This window comes from Marmota monax, unplaced genomic scaffold, assembly GCF_021218885.2.
Source record: "Marmota monax isolate L192 unplaced genomic scaffold, Marmota_monax_Labrador192_F-V1.1 WCK01_AAM20220418_F8-fsc00014, whole genome shotgun sequence".
Lineage (NCBI taxonomy): Eukaryota > Metazoa > Chordata > Mammalia > Rodentia > Sciuridae > Marmota > Marmota monax.
Window position 1 is genome coordinate 25,597,323 of NW_026695222.1, and position 7,761 is coordinate 25,605,083.

Sequence of the window (7,761 nt, forward strand, 5' to 3'; positions counted from 1 at the left end):
AATCTCACACCCTGTGTTGGAGCTGGGGTGCAGCTCAGTCTGTGCAGGGATCTGGGTTCAGCCCCCAGCACGAAAAACAAAAAAAACCAAAAACCCAAACCAAGCCCTGCATCTCACCTGGGAACAAGCCCGAATCATGTAGTATAAGAAATACGTTCATAATCACAAAATTTAAAGCTGCAAACTTGTCGTTGTGTTGCATCTTGTAGTTAATTCATTAAATGTTAAATTTTTTGTGTTTTCATACTTTGGGAGCAAACAAAAATTGGGGGAGGGTTGATCCTGAACACTTTGGTGGGACCCTGAAATCCTTGTAGGTCCACGCCCTGGAGAGGGCGGAGCAGCTGTGGTCTCCATGCCCAGCGGGGCCACCCCTCTTTGTGCAGAGGAAGTGGGGCTCCTTGGAGAGGAGCTCCCATGCACTTTTGCACATGGAGGGCTGGCCTTTCAATCTCCAGCAGGAAGGGCCACCTGTGCAGAGGTGGCAGTGCCGGCTGGGCCAGCGCAGGCCTCAGGTGGCATCTGGCCAGTTCTGCCATGGTGGGTCCCGCTGCTCTGAGACAGGGTCTCCTATAGAGAAGTGTGGAGGAGAGTTTTTGTTCGTGGTCCCTGAGGGTGCTGGGTGCCACTGCTGTCCGAGAGCATGACTGGGAACCTGGCTGGAGTCTGAGAGACGAGAGGAGACCCATCAGGGCCTCTCCTGGGCTCTCAAGTTGTGACCACTGGAATTGGACTCAGCTCAGCACCCCGGGAGATGTGGCTGCCTGTCCTGGCCTCTCTTGGAGACACAGGAGGGTTCCCCTCGTCTCATCCCTGCCAGTGACACTGCTCACCTGTAGCCGTGAGCAGAGCTGGACATGGGCTGCAAGTGGACGAGGAGGCGGGTGCATCGCTGTCCTGTTTCCATCTCCTTGGCAGCTGGGATGCTCCACCAAGCCAATGTTCACCTGGAGCACACCTGCCCCCTGGCCTTTCCCCCTCCATGTAACCTCCTTCTGTGTCGTGTGTAATTGCAAGTTGCCTCCTTGTGGAAGTGTGATGGAAATTAAAAAGCTCACTAGACTCTGGGTCTTACAGGGTGACCTAAATATCCTTCCCACTTGGCCTCCATGTGGCCTCCATTCCAGGTATCACTACAAAGGTGCTATTCTACCCTGCTGATCCGCTAGACCTCTGAGCACCCTGGGTCTCTTGGACATCACCTGCTCTTTGGCACTTTGCGTTTTTGCTCCAAAGTCCCCTCCGCAAGCTAACACTGGCCCTGGCTAGACCCTTTCAGACGCACGGTTGACCACGCTCTCCCATGGGCAATGCCGCTCTGTGGCACCTGGTACCATTGCCATGTATTCCGGGTGTTGTAGGCCAGGTTTCCATTCCTCTCTCCCTCTTCCTACTTGTGTGGCCTTGGGAGTGAAGGTCACCTGCCAAGAACTTGGCGGCCTCACCTGCTCCTTCCCAACCTGGTGGTGCTGGTGAAATGACCAGTGTGGACTATGTTCTCAGACCCCTGGTCTGACCCTTGGTCTTGCAGTGCCATAGGAAGCACCAGGGGTTGTGGCCTGGCAGATCTGGTTAGAATGTTCCTCTGCCTTCTGCCGTGTGGCACTGGGCCAGGCAGTATCACCTGTCAGAGCCTCAGTTTCCTCATCTTTACTTTGAGGTAATGACACCTGTCTCCTGTTGTCACTGGAGGGATTAGATGCTTGGCATAGAGCAGACAATTGAAAAATGTCAGCCATTATTATTATTATTACTACTGCCACTTAATTTGCTTAAAATGTTTACTCACTGGGAATCAATACACTCTCTGTTTCCAGAGAGCCTCATACATTTTCAGCAAACCTTATACAATGAGAGTCTCCATCCGGAACTAATCATTCCCAAAGTGGGAGATGAATAATTTCCCTCAGACTTGCTGATTTTGATATGAAGTGGAGGCCTTCCTCAGCAACTTGCAGACTGCGCTCTGAACTTGAAACTCCAGGGCCAGTTCTGCAGGAGAGGAAAACAAGCTCTAAGGCGAGAGGAAAATTCCAGTCGCTGAGCTCTGCCTCCGCAGTGCGCACCGACTACGGCAGCCTCCAGCAGGGGACACAGACACTCATTAACATTTAGAAAAACACCGGTGTTTGTGTTCATTGCAAACGTCAGAGATGCTGCAGTCTGCGCCACTTTGAAAACTCAAAGGTGGGCTCACATGGGGGATCACAGCCACATATTTCTGCCTGAACCACAAAACTGTCCAGAGGGGGAATACATACATATCACACACACAGCTCTCATGACATCCCAAAGGAATCAGTAAGCCCACCCAGGGTAACAAGAAGCTCTACCACACCACCAGCCAAAGAGATCACCCCAACGTGTCACCACGATGTCACTCTTGACCCATTTGGTGGGTGTACATTCCCAATTTACAGTTGAAAAATGGTAAATACTGGTTATGCCTGGGCTGTGGTGGGTGTGAGTGTGCCTGGGAAGTGTCTTGACCCCGAACCGGGGAGCAGGTCAGGTCCTACATCCTTGCAGGATCACGATCAGTCAATATGTTTAGAACCTGGCAAGTGGGCCCAGCCACCCCTCATGTATCAATCATCCTACAGAGACCAGGCCTTTGTACATAAGGGGCATGTTTGTGAGTGCTCATAACAGCTGTTCTGGCAGCAAGGCCTGGAAACACTCCAAATGCCCACCAGGGGGACGTGGGGGGCACATTTAGCAGCTGCTGTGTACATATAGGCCAAGGCAGGAGGGGCATCTGTGACGTGTCATTAAGAGAACTAGTTGCCCAGGAAATGTGTGTGTGCACTGAGCTGCAGTTTTAAAGAGGGGCCAACCCAACGCCTGTGCACGTTGGGTGGAGCGTGAAGGCTGATGTGTGCAAGATGCGCCCTGAACCCCAGCGTCACTTGCTTCAGGGAAATCTTGGGATAGAGACTTGTGAATTGTGATAACTGGCACCTCTTCTCTCTACTGTGTCAAAACACGCAAAATTTACCATTGATGGCTTTCAGTGCACCACAATGTGGTGCAAGCATTGCCTCACCACACTGGGGAGCAGAAAATATTCCAGAATATTCCAGCCACACCTCGAAGGCTCCTTGCAGCCCTCAGTGACTGCCAGTCCACTTCTGCCTGAATGGATTTGCATGTTTGGGATATTTCTGGTGAATCCAATCCCGCCAAGGAGGCCTTTTGTATCTGACGTTAGCATAGTGTCCTGGGGGTTCACCCACATTGCATCACAGCTTAGTATTTTGTTCCCCTTTATGGCCAAATAATATCCTTTGCAGGGGTGAGCCCCGTTTTATTCATGCATTCGTCAGCTGGGGAACATTCAGTTGCTTCCACCTTTTGGCTACTAGGAGTAGAGCTGCTGTGAGCGTGATGTCCACTACGGATGGCTCGTTTCAGCTTTCAGCTCTTCCAGGTGATCATCTAGGAGGGGCATTGTCATGGCGATTCTAACTATGTATCTCCCTTTCACACTTAAAAAAATTGATGTAAAGAAGGAAAGGAAGGACAAAGAAACCCCTTGCTCGGGCTCTGCCAAGTTGGAGAGCCACAGCGTGCCCCACCCAGCACTTTCCCAGGTGTCCACCGCATTCTTTCGTTCATTCTGTTCAACAACCTTGGAAAACAGACCATCTGCAACCGAACCTAGAGAGGGTTTGTTCAAGAGGTCACTGACCCCGCTGCCCAGAGATGCTAAATTCAGTGGGTTTGGGGCAGAGTCTGAGACTCTGCATTTCTAACATTTCCAGGGACGCTGGTGCTGAACGGCACCGAGCAAGTTCCACCTCACGTCCACTTGCCACTGAGGGAACAGAAGCTCATAGATGGTCAGCACCTTGCCCAGGGATGTGGAGCACCCAAGTGGCAGAGTGAGGATGACCTACACCATGGATTGACAGGCACCTGCCAGCCTTAGCAGTGCCAGCTCACAGCACTGCCCCTTCTCTATGGGGCTGGTGAACTCCGTCCCACACCCCTCTGGAGGACAGGCTGGGCATTGCTGGTGGGCGTTCCTGGCCCGCTTTCTCCTCTGAGCCCCCTTTCCCACTTGTACATTCAGAAAATGCTGGCACTTATTTTCAAAGCATGGAGGAGGTGCCTGGCCAGAGTCCTGGCTGAGCACCAGTGGGGAGTGCAGGATTCAGGACCTATGGGCAGGTGCTCAGGCCCCACAGACACCTCTTCCGGATCCTGAGGGAAGACAGCCACCATTAGGGAACCTGGCCACCACTAGGGAACATCCTTTTTTCTCTCTAGGTCCTGGATTTGGAAGGAAACCCCTCCCAGGCCGGCCAGCTACCGGCTCCCGATAGGTGGCGCTGTTGCTCTCCGCTGCCACAGGTGGGGGACGCGCCGGTCCTGGCGGCCGCCAGGTGGCGCAGCGAGACCACAAATGACTCGCGGAGCCGAAAACTTGCCGTTAACCTGACTTGAGGGTCCTGCATCGCTTTTCTCCTCCGATTTGGACCCTTGTGCCCCAAGGGCTTCCCACTCTTGATTCTCTTGTGCTCTCTGGATATTTTCATAGTTTATAATGTTTAATAAACCATTATAGTAGCTTTATGTGAGTAGTATTTCCACATAAAACTTGTAGTCTAAGAACTTGGGCACTGGGTTCTCCAACTGACTCAAAAGTCCTCCTCCAGGGCCAGGGGTGAGAGCTGGCCAGCTCTTTCCCCCTCCCTTTCCACACTGGGGACTGAACCCAGGGTTGCACTGGACTGCACCCCTAGCCTTTTTTATTTTTATTTTGAGACAGGGTCTGGCTAAGTTGCCCAGGTTGGTTTTGAAATTGTGATCCTCCTGCTTCAGCCTCCCTGGTAGCAGAGACTACAGGCTTGTGGGGCAAGAGCTAGCAAGTTTTAGGGGCAAATTCTATTTCTTACTCCCACCATGGGGGAAAAAAATCTATGCTCTTTCTTTTACTTCTAATGAGCATTTTAACTAATGTCTCTGCCCCCCAGAAGGGGTGACCAAGGAAGGTGAGAAGGAAGAGCGCTGTCTCAGGAATTCTGAAGTTCACCACCCTCGGCCTTATTCCTCTCCAGCAATGTCCCAGCCACGTATGGGCAGAAGGACTGAGATTTAAAAGGAGCACACCTCGGAATTATGGTTTTTATACCAAATTTTTCCTTCAAGCAATTCATGATGTGTCTCCAACTTTCTGTGAATGGCAGTACCTTTCGTACCTGGCTCCCCTCACGTGGGGCTTAAGAACTGCAGGGGAGGAATGAAGACATGTACAGGTCTGGTTCTGTCTGTGCTATGAAATGTTCGATTCTTTAACTGGTTCTGTAATACCCCATGAGGTTTCGTGTATCCCACCTCACAGATGGGGGCGGGGCTGCGGGGAACCAAAGCCCCTGCCCAGCTTTGACAAGGAGATGAATGGGGACGGCTGTGGGGAGCCCGGCCCTGGGCAGGGGTGGAGTTTTCTCAGCACAGCGACCCACCCGAGCCCCCCACTCTCCTCCAGGCCAGGTGCTCGGGTGGGTCCCACCAGGAAATGGTTTCACCCTCTCCCTGCCGCTGCCCATGCCCATGCCCATGCCCTGGCCCGAGCTTCCCCTCTGCCTCTGTGGGTGCCAGATCCGACAGTCTGCTCTACAGGTCTCAAAAGCCCAGAAGAACGCAGTGTTTCCCTCTCAGGGGGCCCTCCCCGCTCAGAGGTGCCTCTGCGCCCTCCCCAGCCCACTCCACTTGTTACCTGAGTGGCAGACACTCCTCTCTTTAGAAGGTCCTTACTGTGGACATCAGTTAAAGTCCCCAGAGAGCAGCCCTCACAGAGCTGATGGCTTGGGGCAATGATGGGACAGTCCTGGGAGGATAATGAAGCTGAGCTGTATGGGAAGGACCCACAGCGATGGGCAGAGAGCCACAGTGGGCAGTGCTGCGGGGGATAGGGCTGGGCTGTCCAGAGCAGATGAGACGGAGCTGAAACCTGAGGAGCCCGAGGACTCTGGGCAGCCCTAGAACTTTCCAGAAGCCACTGGCATGTGACAGCTTAGTTCCCAAAGGAGGAAGCAGAGGTTAAAGGTGGGTTAGGCAGGCTGGGGAGGCCTGAAATTGTGATCCTCCTGCTTCAGCCTCCCTCGTAGCAGAGATTACAGGCCTGTGGGGCAAGAGCTAGCAAGTTTTAGGGGCTGCAGTTTAGGCTGCAGCGCTGGCCGTGGCCAGGCAGTGCTGTGTAACAGTCCCTGGCTGGACCATAAAGGACCACCTTCCACTTGGACATCTGCAGCCAGGCTGGGCACAGCTGGTGCGTCTCCTCCTATGCCTCTCAGCGTCCTTGCAACGGCAGGTGGGGACATGCAGAGCTTGGCAAGGTGCAGGCTCAGAACTACTCACTCTTTCTCTGGATGCAGATCAGTGGTCCAGCAAGTCAGAAGCCAAGCCCAAGGTGAAGGTCAGTGGCAGGGGTGGAGGACAGAGGGGTGAGAAGGCTGGCCTGGCCAGAGAGGAACTTGCACCCTCCTGCCTTGGCCTCCCAAGTCACTGGCATTACAAGCTGTGTTTTAAAGAAAATAGTCAGCAAGAGGGGGGCTGGGGCCGGGGCTCAGCGGTACAGCGCTCGCCCAGCATGCACGAGGTGCTGGGTTTGATCCTCAGCACCACATAAAAATAAATAAATAAAAAAACATTAAGAAGAAAACTTATGAGTCAACAAAGAAACCATAGTAAAAAAAAATTAAGAAAAAATAGTCAGCAGGAGGCAAGATTGCAGCGGGGAGAGGACGATGACCAGGCCAGGGGTGGGGTGGGGGATGGGCAGAGGGGCGGAGTCCAGAGCTGTGGGGAGGGGCAGGTGAAGCTGGGAAAGACGTGTCCTTGGAGCAGCTTGGGATGGTGTGCCACTTACTGAGAAGGGAGAAGCGGAAGATGGGGGGAACCAAGCCTTCTCTGTCTCCTGTGGCCGCCGTCACAAATCATGTGAACTCCGTGACTTCAACAGCAAGCTTCCTTTCTCACGGTCTGCGTGGAGGTGACCGCAGGGCTGCGCTCCTTCTGAAGGGTTCAGGGCGGGAGCCTTCTGCTCCTCCAGCGTCAGGGGCTTCTGTCCCTGGGCTTGTGGCTGTGACACTAGCCTCTGCCTCGGCCTTTACATGACCTCCTCTTCATGGTGGCCTGTGTCTGTTTCCGGGCCACTGAGTTCAGGGTTCACCCCAATCCTGGACAGTCTCATCTCAGGTCCTCACTTAGTCACATCTGCAGTGACCTTGTTTCCAGATAAGCTGTGCTTTACAGGTTCTGGGTGGATATGTCTCCGGGGACCACCTTTCTGCCCACTGCAGCCATTACATCTGCAATGTCTACCGCCCATCAAGCAGATGGGCAGAAGCCCTCAGGGCACACCTGGCTGGGGCTCACGGGAAGGCGCTCACTGTGTGTATATGTTTGGAGGATGTCAGCAAACAGTCACCCAGGGCAGAGGGCTTTGATAGACAGAGGACAGCCCATGCCCAGGCCCCAGGGTCTCCTTTACTTAGAGCCCCGTAAAGGGGAGCCCAGGTAATAGGAGAGGAGAGGCTGTGGTGCAGAGGGGCAGCAGCCCAGACGAGGAGGTGCAGAGAAACTGAGCCACAGCATGCAGGTGTGACTGTCCACTTTGCCAGGGACAGTTTCTGAGGGACACTGGGGACAGGCATGTTATTGAAGGGGATTGAAGAGCATGTTGCAGAGCCAGAGAAATGAGACAGCAAGTGGGGAGACTCCCCTGAGGACCTGCCTGCCCCGTGGAGCCAGAGG